The sequence below is a fragment of the Aulostomus chinensis genome, chromosome 10, assembly GCF_037954235.1.
Source record: "Aulostomus chinensis isolate RoL2024-O1b breed Wild chromosome 10, RoL_Achi_v1.0, whole genome shotgun sequence".
NCBI classification, from domain to species: domain Eukaryota; kingdom Metazoa; phylum Chordata; class Actinopteri; order Syngnathiformes; family Aulostomidae; genus Aulostomus; species Aulostomus chinensis.
Genome location: NC_141329.1, coordinates 18,454,029 through 18,464,882, shown reverse-complemented (window position 1 = coordinate 18,464,882; position 10,854 = coordinate 18,454,029). Strand labels below are relative to the sequence as shown.

General features: G+C 43.2%; 1 protein-coding gene across 1 annotated transcript in view; it reads left to right on the top strand.

Annotated features, from left to right (window-relative positions):
• The first annotated feature begins 1,660 nt into the window (after positions 1 to 1,660).
• Positions 1,661 to 10,854, top strand: part of npas1 (neuronal PAS domain protein 1) — a 40,022-nt gene continuing 30,828 nt past the window's right edge. Inside the window, exon 1 of the mRNA XM_086215186.1 lies at positions 1,661 to 1,764. The gene's annotated coding sequence lies outside the window, so the exon portion shown is untranslated. The remainder of the gene's footprint in view (positions 1,765 to 10,854) is intronic.

Sequence of the window (10,854 nt, the reverse complement as noted above, 5' to 3'; positions counted from 1 at the left end):
GATTTATAACCTGAGGAAACATTATTCTCGCAAGTTTATGGTCTTAATCAGGTTTCAAGTCTTTTTCAACTCAGAATGATGTTCTTTTTGTAGATTGAAAAGTCGCTGCCATGGCGAACCCTCTGTTTCTCAGTCAGATCCATCTCTCTCCTCTGAGCTTTATGATCTCATCCCAATATGATTACTAAAAATTGCTAAAAGCCAAGATGGCGATGTGTAAAATTTGAAACGTGAGGCTTAAAGTCTACAAACGAGACACTTCGCCTGTTACAAAGGGCTTCCTCCTCTTTTAATGCGTGCACTTTTAATTGAACCTCTAACTTGATTGAGAGATGTTGCTTTATAATCAACCAGTGTTATTTGTTGGTCCAGAAGGTTTGAGGTCCACTGTCATCACTGCTGTTTGCACTGGCAGTCGTGCAGTCAGCCGAGGCAATCTGGCAGGAGGATCCACTCTGCTGCAATTTAGAGGAATTTGTTTTTATACATAACTTAAAACTTTTAGTTAGTTAATTCTTTACTTTGATTTGTTTCTGAGTTGGTGCACAAATTTGATAGAATAATTGAAATGCACTTTTAAGTCGTATGTAAAGATTTTCATTAACTTTTTGAAACATGAAAATGCTGTGGCTGTGTTTGTGTGTGAGTGTGTGTGGTGAGGTTAGGCTTGGGTAAGTCACTTGCAGTGAAGTCAATGTCCTCGTAAGTTAACAAGAAAAAGTTATGTGTATATGAGTGTGTATTTGTACGGGATGGACGGAAGGAGTCATAGTTTACAATACGTTTGGATGTGATGGAATCTCCCACTTGTTCCAGTCGTTTTCTCTCTCTCTCTCTCTCTCTCTCTCTCTCTCTCTCTCTCTCTCTCTCTCTCTTTTACTCCGACTACTCATCAGCATTTGAAAGGCTGCTTTGACAGTGAGAAAGAAAGTGGGGGGGGGCACAGGGAGGTGGGGGTAAACGAAAGCATGAGACACAGCGAGTTAGGGAGGGAGGGAGCTCCAGAAAGAGACTGAGGCGAGGGGCTGTACAAGCATGCCTTTTATATTTACTAGTGACTGAGAGAGAGAGGGAGCAGCTGAAGGCAGAGACAACTGGTGTGCACGGCTTTCCCAAGAGGAAATGAAAAGAAAGAAGCTCAGCGAGGAGAGTGAATGAGTGAGCGGGAGAGAGGAAGGGTGGGAGGGAGCATGCCGGCTTGAGAGAGCTAGAGAGACAGAGAGGGAGAGAGGGAGAAAGAGATTCTCACACTGGCTGTGTCCTAATCCGAGTCCATCTCCTGGAGGCAGCGGAGCAGAGTGTTAGTGAAGTGAGTCTAAGAGCTAAGGAGAGCTACATCAGCTACATCAGCTAGCCCTACTCTCAAACATAAACACACTCACACATACTCTCTCTCTCTCTCTCTTTCTCACTCTCTCTCTTCACCACACACACACACACACACACACACACACACACCTACAACGGGAGTCCACAGTGTGTCCGGCTGCGTGGTCACGGCTTTTGTGAAAGTGAGGGGATTGACGCTGCCCCTGTCCCAGCCCCTTTGGCTCCTACACACAGTGTTTGTTTGCTGTGTTTAAGATCGAGGTGGTGGAGGAGGAGGAGGAGGAGGAGGAGGTGGTGGTGGTGGTGGTGGTGGTGGGGGCACCAACAGGGCAGAGCAGGGGCACTGGAGAGGAGAAGAAGAGGAAGAAGGGGAGGAAGAGGAAGAGAGAGACAAAGATCAACAGCTGCACACTGAACGCTGGAAATGCCCGTCAGGTGAGTAGATAATAGATCTAACAACTTATGCTCAACACAGACACACACACACACACTCACACACACACACACACACACACACACACACACACACACACACGCATATGCATGCTTGCATCTACACACACTTTCTCTGGTCTGGGTTTTCACACACACACAAACACACACACACACACACACACACAGAAACAAATCCATACACATAAAGTTATTGCCTTTTATCAGATTTGGCTGTTTGGTCAAAAAAATGCATTTTCCTGATTTTGATGTTCAAATCTTGTGAGGGTGAATTTTGCTGTTGTTAAATCTAAACCTGAAGTTGTTTTGTTTGTTTTTGCATGATAAAAATATCAAGGTGTATTCGTCTGTGAAAACTTTTTGTTTCATTTTGTTAAAGTGGCTACTTTTCCCTGACTTAATTGTCACAGAAGCAAAGAGCAGAAACGATTTTTTTTGCTCGTTTTTTAAAAATTTGTTCTTCTTTTCTTAGTGATAAATGATCTAGTCAGTAAAAAATAATGTAGTTTTCTTTTAAAAAAGAACTCTACTTTCCAGGGTCCTGCTTTTACTGTCACACGTCTACTTGAATAAATGTTTACACACACACACACACACACACACACACACACACACACACACACACATATATGTGTATATATATATATATATATATATATATATATATATATATATATATATATATATATATATATATACACATGGATATTAGACATACATTCTTTTGCACAAAAGTCTACTTTTATAATTCTAAATTAATATTTCTTCTATATGATTAAAAGACTAAATCTTTGCTATTCCTTGAAGGTATAATTTGTTAACGTGTGCCTTAGTGCTGTTTACACAAAGTTATTGCTGAATTTCAGCCATTACATTTTTAATTAAGAATTTCAGTGCAAATAGCCTAATCTTTGCTTTACAGATAAGCCAAATAATTATGTATCTTTACGTTGCAATGAATGACCTCAATAATGGTGGCCCACTACTTTCAGATAAATGGTTTGTGTGTGTGTGTGTGTGTGTGTGTGTGTGTGTGTGTGTGTGCGCGCGCAGATATAGAAGCAGTGAGTGACTGGCTGCCTGTCCGTCTCCACCTGCAGAGGCAGAATTGGTCACAGTTTACTGGCTCAGTAACATTCGGTGCCTTCGGGGTGTTTGCAGCAGGTGGCCCAAACTGGCAGAATGACTGTGACAAACGCACACTGTTCACTGCTGCTGTAAAGTAAATAACATCAAACCATCAGATGATAATTTCAGATTCTAGGTTTTCTTCTCCTTCTTTGGTCATAATTCACTCATATTGTATTTTGAGGCTTGACCCTTGAAGTAAAAGTCAGTCTGGATGTGCCAACTTTTTTGTTTTCACATGGGAAATGTGTGTGTGCATGTGCAAATCAACCCCCTTTACTATAATATTGCCTGTTAAGATTTCCTACCCGAATTAGTGCACCTGCCATTGTCCGTATGTAGCTGTTGTTCTTTGTTTCGCTGTTCGCCCTGAACAGAAATCTGTGTTTGTCATAAAATGTGGTGTTTCTTACTCCGCCAGCAGCATCATTCTCACACGCACACGCACGTGCGCACACACACACACACACACACACACACACACACACACACACACACACACACACACACACACACATCTGCTATAGATGAAAAGCAGGTGCCTGAGTTAAACCGACACTAAATAACTACCTGCAGTATGAAATCGCTGTCAGGATGACGTGTCAAAATCTTACAAATTTAGTAATTTACTACCTTATATTTAATCTGCTCCACATAATTAAAACAACTCAGATTACGACACTGACATGAAAAAAAACCTGTGTCGTCACATACGTGCATCGGCCCACTGAACCACTAAACCTCACCATCCGTTTCAGTCCTTGCATGTGTCGTGCGCCTTGGTCGTGACCTACCTTTAGGCCGTTTTTATTAGACCCAGACACAGGATTCTTCTTTGGCTCAGATTTAAGGCACTGCCGTTCATGCCAACAGGCATCCATGTACCCTACCCTGACTTGGATTACCGTTGTGATAGGAAAAATATTGACAACAAAATGTCCTGTTCAGTGACATACAGAAGGGAAATGTGATGTGGTGTGTTTAAGAGTAGGATTTTTAGATAAGAATCATTTTATTTTCCTGCATCAGCACATCTGTGTGATTTGATGATGCCTTCAGGTTTACATCTGGTTTTCCTTACTGCGATTTATTGCAAAATTCTTTAGTGCAGAAAGGATAATCACATAGCATGAATCAAGGTACACAAAGAAAAGGGCAATGACTTTCCATACAGTTTTATGTACATTTATCTTGGTTGAGTTGTTTTCATGACTCATTGACAGGTATGCAGGTAGATGGACCCACTACCCCTTCTCTCTCTCCACTTTCTTCTCCTCTCTTGATATTTTTGCCTCTCTGTTGCTGTTCTACACACACACACACGCACATACACATACACACACACACACACACACACACACATACACTAAGGTGGTCAGTGTCTGGTGTGTTGACGGACAGCCGCTCACACACTTCCTGCTCTTGCTTTGCGTGCATGTGTGTGTGTGAAGAGTGTTGACAGACAGTGTGTGAGTTTGTGACAGAGGGTGTCAGTGCAGTGTCAGGGAGATGTGTTTAGTGTCACACTCTGCTGACCTGATCTCCGGTCGGACTGTCCACTTCGGCCCCGCTGTGGCTCCTTACATAACCCCCGCTGTCATTCACACACTAGCCTGAAGGGATCCACCGGCCTGCACGCATACACACACACACACACACACATACACACACACACACACACACACACACACACACACACACACACACACACACACACACACACACTCGTGCACATGTAGTTACTTTATGACATGCACACAATGTAAAGGCAAAAAAAAGGCAATATCAGATCAAGTGATTTAGTTTGATTGTTTAGAACTTTGTTGTATTGCTTCTCTCATTTTCAAAAGTATTCAATGATGCAGAAGTTAGTATTCAGACAGTGCTGAAATGGTTTCTTCCAGTCTGCATCAAAACACCAGTGCAAATCTTATGATTATGGCAGAATGAACTTTGCACCAAGTAATTGATGTGTCTGTAGAGCGTATTAGCATGTGGACCTCCCCTTGTGCTTGTGTGTGAGAGTTGTGAGAGTGCTTTCAAGACCTGGAATTGCGTGTGTACACATTAGTGTGTGTGTGTCTGTGTCTGTTGAGAGAATGAGTGACCCTGTGTTCCGTGCTGTGGCCTGTGGTTATTTGGAGGTCAGTGCTGATGTGGTCTCTGCCTGCGGGAGTGGATTTACCGTCTTCAGCCTTATAGAGAGCTGCATCCACTTAGCGGACTCTTCTACATTCAGAGGGAGAACTTTCTGTCTCCCTTCTACTTTTACCGTCTGTTTACCACTAACTTCACACAGTGACACTGCAAATAGTCAAAATAAGCAACTTTTTACATGGACATTGATTCCTGCTTTTTTGTTGAACCAGCTTTTTTTGTAAATGCTAGCATAAATATCAGAATAATCAGTGATGATTAACTTCTTTTGATTAGATTTAATCTTTTTAATCATTTTTAGTGCAGTTTCAATTCCCAAACGTGTATGTGTGAAGGAGAACTAACTGCAGTGTTACTTTTTGTACTGTTCGAAGCAGATAAATTGTATTTTGTAAAAAAAACAACAACAACAACAAAAAAAACATTGTCCAGTAATGCATGCAGAAAAAATTAGAACATCTCTATGCTGTCTGGAAAAAAAAGGTTGCTGTTTATGATCAAAAAGGTCTGTATCCTTCAAGTTACTGTGCTGCCTCCAGCTCTTTCCTCTCTTTCAGTGCTGATCGATGTTTGACATGTAGTTGATTTGTGGAAAAAAACCCTCTTGCAATCTTTAGAGGATGTATTTTGGAGGAACTGGGGGATTCTTTGTGCTTCAGCATGCTATTTATTACAGTAAGTGCAGGTGAAGTGGAGCATCTTTTTGTGTATACATGTTGAGGTAGACGGTAATTATGACGGACATGGATTGGATTCAGCGTAGCTCCACGCCTGTGAGGAGTGGACATCAAAGCTGGGCTCACCAAAGCTCCCTGTAATAAAAGAGGAGGAGGAGAAAGTTATCGATTACCAAGAGTGAACATTAGAAAACCCCCCTTTTTTTATCTGTCTTCATCCTTCTATCATTTCTCCCCTTCTCTCTCACTCTCCACCTTTATTCCTCCGCCTCTTCTCATTCTCCACCCCCCTCGCTCTTCAACTCCCCTCCCACTTCCCCTCCCTAATCATTTATTTATCACTGATCTCTTTATTCTGTATTCTTCCAGTTTAGGGATGGTTTGCACTATGACTATATAGACTCCTCACTCACAGACTGCTCTCATCATTCCTTTACGCCAGTCTTATACCCTCCTCTTCCTCCTCATCACTGCAGAGATACCTGGGGGCGGGCGGGGTCACTCTGGTCCAATCTAACGGCGTATTGATTCCATTAGATAATTAATGACCCAAGCAGGGGCCAGAGAGGAGCAAAGAGGGGGTTAGGGGAGAGAGTGGGGGTGCAAGGATGATGGGAGAGTCAAAGGGGGTAAAGGAGTTGGGGGGGGGGGGGGTGTCAGGGCCCTTGAGAGTTGGAGAGAACCTTGGGTTGGGAACGATCCAGAGTCGTCAAGGTCAACCACAGCCTTCGCTCTGATACGGAAGCAGCACGCGGAGCAAGTGCAAATATGGAATATTAAGAGAGAGTGGGGGAGAGATCGCTATGTCCAGCAGCTGTCGATTGATCAGCGGCTGAAAAATTGTACATTAAAAAGTCTTTTGACTTCCAAATCCTGAGGTCCAACCAGGGCTGTAATGCATGATAAGTAGTTTTTAGCCCTCCAACCAGAATACCAAACTTCATCTCCCCAGACGTTCCAGACACTCATTTACAACTACTCAACAACATGAAAGGCAAGATAGAAAACTAGCTACATCAAATATTCTGTTCATGTAATTCCCAGCCATGTTTTCTTCATTTTCTGTGATATTGAGTGTTCACTGTTTGGTTAAAATATTATCCTCAGGAATCACAGTTATGTGTGTTTTACCCTCAGTTGGTTATCATTAAGTTAAGAGTTTGTACATAGAAAGAGAGAAAAGCTTTGAAAAACAGTTCTGATTAAATAAGTACAAGTGCTGCAGAATGACCAGAATAAGTGAAATGTCTTGCAATTTTGTGATCAGATGAAAACCTTCTATTGCCCCCCCCCCCCCCCCATCATGTGTGGAATGATGCATGCATAGAATTTTGAATGCTGTTTTTATTTGATGAAAATGAAAATTATCTAATTGAAAACAGGATCTTACATGGGGGCGGCATGGTGGTGCAGTGGTCAGCACTGTCGCCTCACAGCAAGAAGGTTCCGGGTTCGAGCCCCGCCTCGAGTACGAGGTCTTTCTGTGTGGAGTCTGCATGTTCTCCCTGTGCCTGCGTGGGTTCTCTCTGGTACTCCAGCTTCCTCCCACAGTCCAAAGACATCAAGAGGGGACGAGGCTGATTGATACTCTAAATTGACCGTAGGTGTGACTGTGAGTGTGAATGGTTGTCTGTCTCTATGTCTTGGCCCTGCGATGGACTGGTGACCCGTTCAGGGTGAACCTCGCCTCTTGCTCGAATGCTGCTGGGATAGGCTCCAGCCCCCCCCCCCCCCCCCCCCCCGCGACCCTTAACAGGATAAGCAGTAAAAAATGGATGGATGGATGGATTTTACATGGATGATTTTTGAAAACACGAGTATGATGTGGGAACTCCAGGGTAGCCTCTTGGGTAAAATCGCTGATAATGGATGTTATATAGTGAAGTAGCAGTCATCTTATGTCAAGCAGGTCATTGTGTGAAATGAAAAATGTCATATTCATATATTCTGGAATATTTAATGAGTGAGGAGTGGGTGACATTTTAAGGATTTTAATGTGGTAATTATATTGTTTCATGCAAAAAAAAACCCATATCAGACACATATTATCGCCATTGTTATAGTATTTTGAATGCCCCTATACATGTAGGTGGTCATTTTTTCAATATTTTATTGGTTTATTCGAAAGAGTGCATTTGAGGGGTGAGGGGAAACAAGGAGAAGCTGAGTCACATGACTCAAATGTGGTGCTATTCTATTATCATTTTTTAAATGATAACCTATATTATATAGTGTTCAGCCTTCTTTTCACCTTTTCTGGATGGCGGTGCACATGTGATCTCCAGTGAGCTCCTCTGCAGCCACATTGGCAGTCTCAGCCAGGCTCTGGATTGGGCCCCAGGGGTTGAGGAGATGAGGCATAAAACAACCATGTCTCTACCTAGGGGAGCTGGTGGCGTGGCAGTGGGGCTATTGTCTGTCTGCGTGCTGTTTGACTTAAATGTGTTCATTTGCCTTGCCACTGACTCCCTACGGGGAGGGTCGAGTCAGGGAGAGGAGGGGCATGCTAACGAACCTCTGACAGCTGGAGGCCCTAATTAAACGTCCCTGCTGAAAATAAACAGAGCGGGAGCCAAGCAAGCAGCCAGCGAAATGCACGGCAAACAGCGGCTGTGAACGCTCACCGCAGTGCCCTCCTCTCTGTTGCTGCTGAGAATATGCCAAGAGAGCATGGCTCTATAGGGTAGGGGTCTCAAACACACACTCATACACACACCACATTTATGAATATGTAGTACTGCAGCAACACATTGCAAACACCTCCGGTCACGCTTGATACAGGTTGATACAGCTGTGGCTGCACTGTATTTTTACTCTGAAGTCACACTCTCCTTTTCCATCTATTTGACATTATCCCATCACAGAATAAGTTGACTGGGCTCTGCTGAGAGGATTGTCCAGACTCAGTGTCTAGATGACACTTGTGACATTCAGGCTGTTTTGCTACTAGCTAGCTACAGCATTAGCAGTCAAAGTGGCGGGGTCCACTTGGGTGAGTGCATTAATGGGCTGGCCAACCTGCGACAAGGTTATGAGGCTGATTGAATAATTACTGTGGAGGCCCCTGTCCATTACGCCGATGTGTCTGCGCAGAGAGAGAGACAGAGAAAGGGAGAGAGAGAGATGAAGAGATAGTTCGAGACAGAAAGATGGAGGGAGAGATTAGATAAGCACAGATAGGGTCAATTAAGAGATAAACATTTAGGTATGGGTCGGGATCGAGAATGGCTGTGTGTGTGTGTATTTGTGAGGCACTAAATATTTGACTAAATTGCTTCCTGTCTGTGTCTCCTTTTGATCCCTCTGTCCTACTGTACGCAGCCTAATTTGGCATGAAGTGCATTTATCTAGGTGAGATAAAGAAGGTGACAGAGGTGAAGTTGTTAGACAGAGGTACACTGCCCTCTGCTCCACCCTGGCTTTCCTTCTCCAGATTCTCTGAAAAAGAGGACGGTCAATGTTGTAGCCTGGAAGCTTGACAAAAAATGTATGGGTTTCCTATAGTCAGATGAATCTTAGTCTTAAACCTAAGCAGAGGACAAAGTCATCTGTCAATGAAGGGGTCCTGGGAGGTTCAGCACTCACCGGAGTTTTAATTTATAACTCCCTTATTGATTCCAAGCCAAGTAAATATTCAAAAAAAATCTAAAAGTGCAGAGTACATCTTCATACATGCTGCCACTTATGTTTGGGTAGTGATTGAACGGAAGTGCTATGAATGGCAACAGATGAAACTTTGCGGACATTCACGTTCCACACAGGATGATTTTAAGATCAAAATACAGGTTGGTTCCTTGGTTCATGTCCAAATACCTGTAAACTAAGCCTCAGTGGTGTGTTATATTTACTGCTAGCAAATTTAGCAAATGCTTAGGATGTTAGTGTTGTCACAGTGAGCATGCTTTTATTTTGGCAGTTTTTGTAGTATTTGTTTGTTGGTCAATCATGGTATGGTCTAAGGTAGTCTCACAGTACTAGATCTCAGGATTTGACACTTAGCGAACAAACAAGCTTAATAAACCCACGTCCCTTACATTTTGTCAAGGACATGCCTCCCTTGGAAGTGGTGCTCACCTCCAACTGTCCTCCACAGTGAAACAAACCATAGCAAATCACCTTTAAAAACACAGTGAGCGGTAGTACACAGTTGTGTAGATAAATTATGTCCTGATAAAAGACTGTGTTTGTTTTAAACCCTTGTTTTGCTGCAAGTGTGCTGAGCATTAACAAACTTTGTAGGAGTTTTCTTCTGTGAACCATCGTGCAATACAAACACGTCTGGTAGGAACACGTTCACAGATCCATGACTTTTGCATGTCACCACCCCAACCTGAAGGACCCCCGAAAGACTTTGGACTGGTTCTGCCATGCAGGGATTTTTAAGTACCCTTTTATTGTTTCCATGCACTTTCAGCAACAAGTTCTTGGAGGTTGTCCTTATTCTGATCACAGTGTTGTGACGAGTGTCACTTGGTTTGAGGGGATATGCACTCACTGAGGCTTGATGATCTAGGATTTTGTTAGTGGTAAAATTCAGACATTCTGCTTTTCCTTCACTGCCATAACAATGAAAAATGACTTAAAAGTATGAATTTGACCTGATCTCCCCTTTAACAACTAATCTCTCAGTTTCAAACTCTGCACTGACTCTGCAGAAGTCTGAGACGTTTTCATGCATACATTTTACACCGGCTGTTTCAGTTCATATTGGTGAAATGATATCTGTCAAACTCTGCCTCGCTTCCCCTGACCCTTCTTAGCCAAGGTCAGCATAGCCATGCTCAAACTCCAGAAATACTCCATTTTCTTCTGTTCTGGCAATGCTCCTCTAGCTTGATTGTGCTGACCTAGCCGGGCCAAAGACAGAGAGAGTAAGACATAGAAAGAGAGAGTTAGAGAGAGAGAATGAGAGAGAGAGAGGAAGAGAGGGCATCTCAGGCCCAAGGGCATGACACCACGGTGCTTGGGGCCATACTAGCCCTTTAAATGTCAACCCAGCGCAGAGGGGAGGGAGATGGGTGAGGATGGAGGAAAAGTATTGGCAACTTGTTGGAGGTATAGTGGTGTTAAATAGGCAGAATGAGAAAGGAAGCAGACTGAATGTGTTTGG